We start from the raw sequence: 13,749 nt of genomic DNA, 5'->3' as shown, positions 1-13,749 counted from the left end.
ATTTAACTATTTTGAAGGAAATGGCACCGACTACTCGACACACCGTGAATATGAATGAAGAGGAATTCCGTACTTTTCTAGCTTCAAACATAGCCGCAGTACAGGCTGCGCTACATACCAACAATAACCTTGGATCTAGCAGTACAGGAAATCGTGTAGGATGCACCTACAAAGAATTCACTACCTGCAAACCTTTGGAATTTGATGGAACCGAAGGACCGATCGGATTGAAACGGTGGACCGAGAAGGTTGAATCGGTGTTTGCCATAAGTAAGTGTACTGAAGAGGACAAAGTGAAGTACGCTACGCATACCTTCACAGGTTCTGCGTTAACATGGTGGAATACCTATCTAGAGCAAGTGGGACAAGATGATGCGTACGCACTACCGTGGTCAGCATTCAAGCACTTGATGAACGAGAAGTACCGTCCCAGAACCGAGGTCAATAAGCTCAAGACAGAACTTAGAGGGTTACGAACCCAAGGATTTGATATTACCACGTACGAAAGACGATTCACAGAATTGTGCCTATTGTGTCCGGGATCATTCGAAGATGAGGAAGAGAAGATCGACGCGTTTGTGAAAGGATTACCGGAAAGAATCCAAGAAGATATAAGTTCACACGAGCCCGCCTCCATACAACAGGCATGTAGAATGGCTCACAAACTAGTGAACCAGATTGAAGAGAGAATTAAAGAACAGACTGCTGAAGAGGCCAATGTGAAGCAAGTCAAAAGAAAGTGGGAGGAAAACGGTGATAAGAATCACCAATACAACAACAACAACAATTACAACAATAATCGCAACAATTATCCCAACAATCGCAACATCAATCGCAACTACAACAAACGGCCCAACAACAACAACAACAACAACAACAGCAACTACAACAATCATCCCAACAATAATAATAACCGCAACAACAACAACAATCAGAAGCAACTATGCCAAAGGTGTGAAAAGAATCACTCGGGGTTCTGCACCAAATTTTGCAACAAGTGTAAAAGAAATGGTCATAGCGCGGCGAAGTGTGAGGTCTACGGACCAGGGGTTAATAGAACGAAAGGAATAAATGGTGTCGGAACGAGTAATGGCGGAGCAAGTAGTGTCGGAGCAAGTTATGCCAATGTAGTTTGTTATAAATGTGGAAAACCAGGCCACATTATTAGAAATTGCCCGAACCAGGAGAACACGAATGGACAAGGCCGTGGAAGAGTTTTCAATATTAATGCGGTAGAGGCACAGGAAGACCCGGAGCTTGTTACGGGTACGTTTCTTATTGACAATAAATCTGCTTACGTTTTATTTGATTCGGGTGCGGATAGAAGCTATATGAGTAGAGATTTTTGTGCTAAATTAAGTTGTCCATTGACGCCTTTGGATAGTAAATTTTTACTCGAATTAGCAAATGGTAAATTAATTTCAGCAGATAATATATGTCGGAATCGAGAAATTAAACTGGTTAGCGAAACATTTAAGATTGATTTGATACCAGTAGAGTTAGGGAGTTTTGATGTGATAATCGGTATGGACTGGTTGAAAGAAGTGAAAGCGGAGATCGTTTGTTACAAAAATGCAATTCGCATTATACGAGAAAAAGGAAAACCCTTAATGGTGTACGGAGAAAAGGGCAACACGAAGCTACATCTTATTAGTAATTTGAAGGCACAAAAACTAATAAGAAAAGGTTGCTATGCTGTTCTAGCACACGTCGAGAAAGTACAAACTGAAGAAAAGAGCATCAATGATGTTCACATTGCAAAAGAATTTCCCGATGTATTTCCGAAAGAATTACCGGGATTACCCCCACATCGATCCGTTGAATTTCAAATAGATCTTGTACCAGGAGCTGCACCAATAGCTCGTGCTCCTTACAGACTCGCACCCAGCGAGATGAAATAACTGCAAAGCCAATTACAAGAACTTTTAGAGCGTGGTTTCATTCGACCAAGCACATCACCGTGGGGAGCTCCTGTTTTGTTTGTCAAGAAGAAAGATGGTACATTCAGGTTGTGTATCGACTACCGAGAGTTGAACAAACTTACCATCAAGAACCGCTACCCACTACCGAGAATCGATGACTTATTTGATCAACTACAAGGCTCGTCTGTTTATTCAAAGATTGACTTACGTTCCGGGTATCATCAAATGCGGGTGAAAGAAGATGATATTCCAAAGACTGCTTTCAGAACACGTTACGGTCATTACGAGTTTATGGTCATGCCGTTTGGTTTAACTAATGCACCAGCTGTGTTCATGGACCTTATGAACCGAGTGTGTGGACCATACCTTGACAAGTTTGTCATTGTTTTCATTGATGACATACTTATTTACTCAAAGAATGACCAAGAACACGGTGAACATTTGAGAAAGGTGTTAGAAGTATTGAGGAAGGAAGAATTGTACGCTAAGTTTTCAAAGTGTGCATTTTGGTTGGAAGAAGTTCAATTCCTCGGTCACATAGTGAACAAAGAAGGTATTAAGGTGGATCCGGCAAAGATAGAAACTGTTGAAAAGTGGGAAACCCCGAAAACTCCGAAACACATACGCCAGTTTTTAGGACTAGCTGGTTACTACAGAAGGTTCATCCAAGACTTTTCCAGAATAGCAAAACCCTTGACTGCATTAACGCATAAAGGGAAGAAATTTGAATGGAATGATGAACAAGAGAAAGCGTTTCAGTTATTGAAGAAAAAGCTAACTACGGCACCTATATTGTCATTGCCTGAAGGGAATGATGATTTTGTGATTTATTGTGACGCATCAAAGCAAGGTCTCGGTTGTGTATTAATGCAACGAACGAAGGTGATTGCTTATGCGTCTAGACAATTGAAGATTCACGAACAAAATTATACAACGCATGATTTGGAATTAGGCGCGGTTGTTTTTGCATTAAAGACTTGGAGGCACTACTTATATGGGGTCAAAAGTATTATATATACCGACCACAAAAGTCTTCAACACATATTTAATCAGAAACAACTGAATATGAGGCAGCGTAGGTGGATTGAATTATTGAATGATTACGATTTTGAGATTCGTTACCACCCGGGGAAGGCAAATGTGGTAGCCGATGCCTTGAGCAGGAAGGATAGAGAACCCATTCGAGTAAAATCTATGAATATAATGATTCATAATAACATTACTACTCAAATAAAGGAGGCGCAACAAGGAGTTTTAAAAGAGGGAAATTTAAAGGATGAAATACCCAAAGGATCGGAGAAGCATCTTAATATTCGGGAAGACGGAACCCGGTATAGGGCTGAAAGGATTTGGGTACCAAAATTTGGAGATATGAGAGAAATGGTACTTAGAGAAGCTCATAAAACCAGATACTCAATACATCCTGGAACGGGGAAGATGTACAAGGATCTCAAGAAACATTTTTGGTGGCCGGGTATGAAAGCCGATGTTGCTAAATACGTAGGAGAATGTTTGACGTGTTCTAAGGTCAAAGCTGAGCATCAGAAACCATCAGGTCTACTTCAACAACCCGAAATCCCAGAATGGAAATGGGAAAACATTACCATGGATTTCATCACTAAATTGCCAAGGACTGCAAGTGGTTTTGATACTATTTGGGTAATAGTTGATCGTCTCACCAAATCAGCACACTTCCTACCAATAAGAGAAGATGACAAGATGGAGAAGTTAGCACGACTGTATTTGAAGGAAGTCGTCTCCAGACATGGAATACCAATCTCTATTATCTCTGATAGGGATGGCAGATTTATTTCAAGATTCTGGCAGACATTACAGCAAGCATTAGGAACTCGTCTAAACATGAGTACTGCCTATCATCCACAAACTGATGGGCAGAGCGAAAGGACGATACAAACGCTTGAAGACATGCTACGAGCATGTGTTATTGATTTCGGAAACAGTTGGGATCGACATCTACCGTTAGCAGAATTTTCCTACAACAACAGCTACCATTCAAGCATTGAGATGGCGCCGTTTGAAGCACTTTATGGTAGAAAGTGCAGGTCTCCGATTTGTTGGAGTGAGGTGGGGGATAGACAGATTACGGGTCCGGAGATTATACAAGAAACTACCGAGAAGATCATCCAAATTCAACAACGGTTGAAAACCGCCCAAAGTCGACAAAAGAGCTACGCTGACATTAAAAGAAAAGATATAGAATTTGAAATTGGAGAGATGGTCATGCTTAAAGTTTCACCTTGGAAAGGCGTTGTTCGATTTGGTAAACGAGGGAAATTAAATCCAAGGTATATTGGACCATTCAAGATTATTGATCGTGTCGGACCAGTAGCTTACCGACTTGAGTTACCTCAACAACTCGCGGCTGTACATAACACTTTCCACGTCTCGAATTTGAAGAAATGTTTTGCTAAAGAAGATCTCACTATTCCGTTAGATGAAATCCAAATCAACGAAAAACTCCAATTCATCGAAGAACCCGTCGAAATAATGGATCGTGAGGTTAAAAGACTTAAGCAAAACAAGATACCAATTGTTAAGGTTCGATGGAATGCTCGTAGAGGACCCGAGTTCACCTGGGAGCGTGAAGATCAGATGAAGAAGAAATACCCGCATCTATTTCCAGAAGATTCGTCAACACCTTCAACAGCTTAAAATTTCGGGACGAAATTTATTTAACGGGTAGGTACTGTAGTGACCCGAACTTTTCCATGTTTATATATATTAATTGAGATTGATGTTTACATGATTAAATGTTTCCAACATGTTAAGCAATCAAACTTGTTAAGACTTGATTAATTGAAATAGGTTTCATATAGACAATTGACCACCCAAGTTGACCGGTGATTCACGAACGTTAAAACTTGTAAAAAAAAAACTATATGATGACATATATATGGTTATATATATAGTTAACATGATATTATGATAAGTAAACATATCATTAATTATATTAACAATGAACTACATATGTAAAAACAAGACTACTAACTTAATGATTTTGAAACGAGACATATATGTAACGTTTATCGTTGTAACGACATTTAATGTATATATATCATATTAAGAGATATTCGTACATCATAATATCATGATAATATAATAATTTAAAATCTCTTTTGATATTATAAACATTGGGTTAACAACATTTAACAAGATCGTTAACCTAAAGGTTTCAAAACAACACTTACATGTAACGACTAACGATGACTTAACGACTCAGTTAAAATGTATATACATGTAGTGTTTTAATATGTATTTATACACTTTTGAAAGACTTCAATACACTTATCAAAATACTTCTACTTAACAAAAATGCTTACAATTACATTCTCGTTCAGTTTCATCAACAATTCTACTCGTATGCACCCGTATTCGTACTCGTACAATACACAGCTTTTAGATGTATGTACTATTGGTATATACACTCCAATGATCAGCTCTTAGCAGCCCATGTGAGTCACCTAACACATGTGGGAACCATCATTTGGCAACTAGCATGAAATATCTCATAAGATTACAAAAATATGAGTAATCATTCATGACTTATTTACATGAAAACAAAATTACATATCCTTTATATCTAATCCATACACCAACGACCAAAAACACCTACAAACACTTTCATTCTTCAATTTTCTTCATCTAATTGAACTCTCTCAAGTTCTATCTTCAAGTTCTAAGTGTTCTTCATAAATTCCAAAAGTTCTAGTTTCATAAAATCAAGAATACTTTCAAGTTTGCTAGCTCACTTCCAATCTTGTAAGGTGATCATCCAACCTCAAGAAATCTTTGTTTCTTACAGTAGGTTATCATTCTAATACAAGGTAATAATCATATTCAAACTTTGGTTCAATTTCTATAACTATAACAATCTTATTTCAAGTGATGATCTTACTTGAACTTGTTTTCGTGTCATGATTTTGATTCAAGAACTTTGAGCCATCCAAGGATCCATTGAAGCTAGATCCATTTTTCTCTTTTCCAGTAGGTTCATCCAAGGAACTTAAGGTAGTAATGATGTTCATAACATCATTCGATTCATACATATAAAGCTATCTTATTCGAAGGTTTAAACTTGTAATCACTAGAACATAGTTTAGTTAATTCTAAACTTGTTCGCAAACAAAAGTTAATCCTTCTAACTTGACTTTTAAAATCAACTAAACACATGTTCTATATCTATATGATATGTTAACTTAATGATTTAAAACCTGGAAACACGAAAAACACCGTAAAACCGGATTTACGCCGTCGTAGTAACACCGCGGGCTGTTTTGGGTTAGTTAATTAAAAACTATGATAAAATTTGATTTAAAAGTTGTTATTCTGAGAAAATGATTTTTATTATGAACATGAAACTATATCCAAAAATTATGGTTAAACTCAAAGTGGAAGTATGTTTTCTAAAATGGTCATCTAGACGTCGTTCTTTCGACTGAAATGACTACCTTTACAAAAACGACTTGTAACTTATTTTTCCGACTAGAAACCTATACTTTTTTGGTTTAGATTCATAAAATAGAGTTCAATATGAAACCATAGCAATTTGATTCACTCAAAACGGATTTAAAATGAAGAAGTTATGGGTAAAACAAGATTGGATAATTTTTCTCATTTTAGCTACGTGAAAATTGGTAACAAATCTATTCCAATCATAACTTAATCAACTTGTATTATATATTATGTAATCTTGAGATACCATAGACACGTATACAATGTTTCGACCTATCATGTCGACACATCTATATATATTTCGGAACAACCATAGACACTCTATATGTGAATGTTGGAGTTAGCTATACAGGGTTGAGGTTGATTCCAAAATATATATAGTTTGAGTTGTGATCAATACTGAGATACGTATACACTGGGTCGTGGATTGATTCAAGATAATATTTATCGATTTATTTCTGTACATCTAACTGTGGACAACTAGTTGTAGGTTACTAACGAGGACAGCTGACTTAATAAACTTAAAACATCAAAATATATTAAAAGTGTTGTAAATATATTTTGAACATACTTTGATATATATGTATATATTGTTATAGGTTCGTGAATCAACCAGTGGCCAAGTCTTACTTCCCGACGAAGTAAAAATCTGTGAAAGTGAGTTATAGTCCCACTTTTAAAATCTAATATTTTTGGGATGAGAATACATGCAGGTTTTATAAATGATTTACAAAATAGACACAAGTACGTGAAACTACATTCTATGGTTGAATTATCGAAATCGAATATGCCCCTTTTTATTAAGTCTGGTAATCTAAGAATTAGGGAACAGACACCCTAATTGACGCGAATCCTAAAGATAGATCTATTGGGCCTAACAAACCCCATCCAAAGTACCGGATGCTTTAGTACTTCGAAATTTATATCATATCCGAAGGGTGTCCCGGAATGATGGGGATATTCTTATATATGCATCTTGTTATTGTCGGTTACCAGGTGTTCACCATATGAATGATTTTTATCTCTATGTATGGGATGTGTATTGAAATATGAAATCTTGTGGTCTATTGTTACGATTTGATATATATAGGTTAAACCTATAACTCACCAACATTTTTGTTGACGTTTTAAGCATGTTTATTCTCAGGTGATTATTAAGAGCTTCCGCTGTCGCATACTTAAATAAGGACAAGATTTGGAGTCCATGCTTGTATGATATTGTGTAAAAACTGCATTCAAGAAACTTATTTTGTTGTAACATATTTGTATTGTAAACCATTATGTAATGGTCGTGTGTAAACAGGATATTTTAGATTATCATTATTTGATAATCTACGTAAAGCTTTTTCAACCTTTATTGATGAAATAAAGGTTATGGTTTGTTTAAAAATGAATGCAGTCTTTGAAAAACGTCTCATATAGAGGTCAAAACCTCGCAACGAAATCAATTAATATGGAACGTTTTTAATCAATAAGAACGGGACATTTCAACAGATTCGACGAATTGAAGACGCAAACGACCAAAAAGCTCAAAAGTACAAAATACAATTAAAGAGGTTCCAATTATTGATAAGAAACGTCTCGAAATTACAAGAGTACAAGATTCAAAACGCAAAATACAAGATATTAAATTGTACGCAAGGACATTCGAAAATCCGGAACCGGGACATGAGTCAACTCTCAACGCTCGACGCAACGGACTAAAAATTACAAGTCAACTATGCACATAAATATAATATAATATTTAAATATTTCTTATAATTATTTATATATTATATAAATAATAAAAATCCGTCGGCAAGAAAGACTCCAAAGTTGGTGAGCTGTATTTTCAAACTCCGTGACTCGCGGAATTTGAAGGCAAAAAGGGCCGCGAGTCGCGGAGCCCCAAATTCTGAAACTCCCTATAAAAGCAAACGAATTCTGATCGCAAAAACACTCATATATCCATCCTCTCTATATCTATACGTAAATATTTATATTTATATTTTAATTTTAATTTTAATTTTAATTTTAATCCTAATAATAAGGGTATGTTAGCGAATATTGTAAGGGTGTAAGTCGAAATTCTGTCCGTGTAACGCTACGCTATTTTTAATCATTGTAAGTTATGTTCAATCTTTTTAATTTAATGTCTCGTAGCTAAGTTATTATTATGCTTATTTAATCCGAAGTAATCATGATGTTGGGCTAATTACTAAAATTGGGTAATTGGGCTTTGTACCATAATTGGGGTTTGGACAAAAGAACGACACTTGTAGAAATTAGACTATGGGCTATTAATGGGCTTTATATTTGTTTAACTAAATGATAGTTTGTTAATTTTAATATAAAGATTTACAATTGGGCGTCCCTATAAATTACCATATACACTCGATCGGACACGATGGGCGGGGTATTTATATGTACGAATAATCGTTCATTTAACCGGACACGGGAATGGATTAATAGCCACTAGAATAATTAAAACAGGGGTGAAATTATGTACAAGGACACTTGGTATAATTGATAACAAAATATTAAAACCTTGGGTTACACTCAGTCGACATCCTGGTGTAATTATTAAACAAAGTATTAAAATCTTGTTACAGTTTAAGTCCCCAATTAGTTGGAATATTTAACTTCGGGTATAAGGATAATTTGACGAGGACACTCGCACTTTATATTTATGACTGATGGACTGTTATGGACAAAAACTAGACGGACATATTAAATAATCCAGGACAAAGGACAATTAACCCATGGGCATAAAACTAAAATCAACACGTCAAACATCATGATTACGGAAGTTTAAATAAGCATAATTATTTTATTTCATATTTAATTTCCTTTATTTTATATTTAATTGCACTTCTAATTATCGCATTTTTATTGTTATTGTATTTAATTGCACTTTTAATTATCGTACTTTTTAATTATCGCAAGTTTATTTTATCGCATTTTTATTCGCAATTTCATTATCGTTATTTACTTTACGCTTTAAATTAAGTCTTGTATTTATTATTTTACATTTGGTTCTAACTGCGACTAAAGTTTTAAAATCGACAAACCGGTCATTAAATGGTAAAAACCCCCCTTTATAATAATAATATTACTTATATATATATATATATATATATATATATATATATATATATATATATATATATATATATATATATTGTATTTTTACAAAAGTAAACTAATATAGCGTTAAGCTTTGTTTAAAGATTTTCCCTGTGGAACGAACCGGACTTACTAAAAACTACACTACTGTACGATTAGGTACACTGCCTATAAGTGTTGTAGCAAGGTTTAAGTATATCCATTCTATAAATTAATAAATATCTTGTGTAAAATTGTATCGTATTTAATAGTATTTCCTGCTAAAATTAATAGCTATTTTATATACACCTCGCATAACTATCAAGTATTTTTGGCGCCGCTGCCGGGGAACTCTTAAACGCCGGAAACACAACGCTAATATAAAAAAAAAAAGATTTTTAGTTACTTTTATTAAAATTCGTTTTTATAAAAATACGTTTTAAATATTCGAAAATATAAAAAGAAAAACAAAAATATAAGTATTTTTAAGTTTTTGTTAAATATTTAAGTTTTATAAAGTTTCTTTATTTTTATATAAGTTTTATTTAAGTATTTTGTTTTTATTTAAAACATATAAAAATATATATATATATATATAAATCTAGTTTTAAGATTTTTATTTATAAAATTATAAAGTAGTTCTATTTTTATTCTAATTTTTAAAATATAAGTTTTTATTATATAAAAATTTTAGATTATAAAACAGAAAATATAAAACAGAAAATATAAAATAAAATAAAAAACGCGTAAAATTTCAAAACTGTACCTGAGTTGAATTTTGAAACCCCGCGACTCGCGGAGTTTTCTGCTTCGGGCACCGCAACTCGCGGAGACACTCTGACACCGACAGAACCCTAATTCAGCATTAATTACGGGTAATTATTAATTATTATTATTAACCCGAATTAATTATTAATATTATAATTAGTTTTACTTTTTATTTAATTTATATTTTAGTTAAATTAAATTGTAAAATTAATAGTTTTAATAAATAATTAATATAAAAATAATATATTTTTTTAAAAAATTGTACTTTTTACAACTTTTTGTATATTTTTATATTTTGTCCCTTTTTAATTGTTTTAGCGTAATATTTGTATTTTTCGCTCATATTTAGTTTTAAACTTAGTTTTTGCCATAGTTATTTTTACTTCTAGATTTTTAGGCTTTGCCGTAGAATTCCTTAAGTGCTTTTTGTTTAGACTAAGATTTAGGTACTTTAGAATTTTGCGACGCCTTTTTAAGTTTTAGTTTCTTTTTAAGTTATTTCCATTTGGGATTTAGTTTTTCCTGTAAGCTTTAATATTTTTAGACGACTTTTACCTATGTATCAATTATCATTCCAATTAGTAATCTCAATTTGCGATTATAATTTTAAGTTAGTTGTAGTAATAAGGTTAGGTTAGTCAAGTGTTTTTAAGTGTTATAAGTTTCTTTTATTTTTCCGTCACCTTTTATTTTTCAACCATTTTTCTTTTTCGACCTTTTTCCGACGCGCTTTTTTTTTTCTTCTTATTTCTCGCTATTCTAGTTTTAGGATATAGATTTTTATTCTACTTCTTATCTAAATTTCTTAAAATTACGAAAATTTATTTTAAGTGGTTAAATTGATAGACATCAAAATTTTCTGGTTCGTAGTAATAGTTGGATATGTACGTGGACCGGGTTATTGGAGCCAAACAGTCCTCAATTATATTGAGACCAAACGAATCCTGCCCCTCTGCTGCATCTTTTGGCTATTCGAAACGTGGGCACAATCAGAAAAGTCTATTGATTGGATAACTTATTATAATTTTTCTTTCCTTTTAAAAACTAATAGGATATTCAGTGAATGCACTGAGCAAGACGTTCACCACCTTTTGTACGTTCACCACCTGTAACTAGATCAAGACATTTAGCAAATATTACTGCCGTTGATTTTTCTTTAGAATCGTCATCCAGTCGACCAAGTACTCTAGTTCAAATTTCCGATAATCCATTTTTTGAACCCGACCTCACAATTGAGAATCCGGAGAATATTCAAGGACGATTCGTAGATCCTGAACCATTAAATTTTCCTCCGGAACCACCAATCATTCAAACAGAGATTGTTGAGAAACGAACCATTAAATCAGAATCCTCTAGTGATTCCGATTCAACAAATTCAATTATGGAGAATCTGGAACCTTTAAGTATGGAAGACCGAATGAGAGCTAAACGCACTGGCCAAGGTCACGCAATTACTCATCCAGACATTAATGAGCCAGATTATGAAATCAAAGGACAAATTCTACACATGGTGACTAATCAATGCCAATTTAGTGGTGCGCCGAAGGAAGATCCAAATGAACATCTACGTACCCTTAATAGGATCTGCACACTATTTAAAATAAGAGAAGTGGAGGATGAACAGATATATCTCATGTTATTTCCCTGGACTTTAAAGGGAGAAGCCAAAGATTGGTTGGAATCGTTACCTGAAGGGGCGATTGATACATGGGACGTTTTAGTTGAAAAATTTCTTAAACAATTCTTTCCTGCATCTAAAGCCGTAAGACTTCAAGGAGAAATTGTTACGTTCACACAGAAGCCAAATGAAACTCTATATGAGGTGTGGACAAGATTTGGAAAGTTGTTAAGAGGATGTCCGCAACATGGTTTAGATACCTGTCAAATAGTATAAATATTCTACCAAGGATGCGACATCACTACAAGGAAAGACATAGATATAGCAGCTGGTGGTTCTATTATGAAGAAAACCGAAACTGATGCTTACAAAATTATTGATAACACTGCTTCCCACTCACATGAGTGGCACCAAGAAAAAGATATCGTTAGATCATCTAAAGCAGCTAGAGCCGATTCTAGCCATGACTTAGATTCCATTTCCGCAAAGATAGATGCTGTCGAGAGACGAATGGAAAAGATGACTAAGGATATTCACTCAATACGAATTAGTTGTGAGCAATGTGGAGGACCACATTTGACAAAAGATTATCTCAGTATTGAATTAACAATAGAACAAAGAGAGAATATTTCATACATAAACCAAAGGCCTGGAAATAATTATCAGAATAATTATCAACCGCCAAGACAGATTTACAATCAAAACCATAATTATAACAGAAATATTCCATACAACAACCAACAAGGTCCTAGCAATCAACAAGTATCCAATAATACTTACAATCAGCAAAGACCTAATTTTCAAAACAAACCACCACAACAAACCGATGATAAAAAGCCAAATTTAGAAGATATGATGACGAAGCTAGTTGAAACTCAAACGCAGTTTTTCACATCTCAAAAACAAACCAATGAACAAAATGCTCAAGCATTTAGAAATCAACAAGCTTCTATTCAAAATCTGGAACAAGAAGTAAGTAACCTAGCAAGGTTAATAGGTGAAAGAAAACCGGGAAGTATACCTAGTGATACAAATGCTAACCCCCGGAATGAAACAGCTAAAGCCATTACCACCAGAAGTGGTACAACGCTTAAACCACCTGAAATACCTGTAACTTCTGATGAAGCTATTCCTGCTCCACAAGAACCACAACCTGATCAAGATAAGGAAAAAGAACCGGTAGTTGAAAAGGTTAATGAAGATAACACAGTTAAGGCTAAACCTTATGTTAAACCATACCAACCACCACTTCCTTACCCGAGTAAAATGAAGAAAGAGAAACTTGAAGCCGAGCAATCCAAATTCTTGGATATGTTTAAACAGATAAATGTAAATCTTCCTTTCATTGATGTGATTTCAGGAATGCCTAGATATGCTAAATTCTTGAAAGATCTAATTTCAAATAGAAAGAAAATGGAAGAACTCTCGGCTGTTACTATGAACGCTAATTGTTCAGCAGTGCTGTTGAATAAGATACCAGAAAAACTATCCGATCCAGGAAGTTTCACAATTCCATGTTTTCTGGGTAGTCTTAGTTCAATAGAAGCATTGGCAGACTTAGGTGCTAGTATAAATCTAATGCCGTATTCACTATACGCTAAACTAGACCTTGGAGAATTGAAACCAACCAGAATAAGCATACAACTAGCCGATAGATCAATAAAATATCCTGGAGGGATAATGGAGAACATGCTAGTTAAAGTTGGTACTTTAGTATTTCCAGTAGATTTTGTTGTTCTGGACATGGAAGAAGATTCTCAAGTTCCTCTCATATTAGGAAGACCATTCTTAAATACGGCTAAAGCAATGATAGACGTGTTTGGTAAGAAATTGACCCTAAGTATAGAGGATGAGAGTGTTACCTTTTCAGTTGATAGAGCAATG

The sequence above is a fragment of the Rutidosis leptorrhynchoides genome, chromosome 10 (genome assembly GCF_046630445.1).
Source record: "Rutidosis leptorrhynchoides isolate AG116_Rl617_1_P2 chromosome 10, CSIRO_AGI_Rlap_v1, whole genome shotgun sequence".
Taxonomy (NCBI): Eukaryota; Viridiplantae; Streptophyta; class Magnoliopsida; order Asterales; family Asteraceae; genus Rutidosis; species Rutidosis leptorrhynchoides.
Note: the sequence above shows the minus strand (reverse complement) of the source record.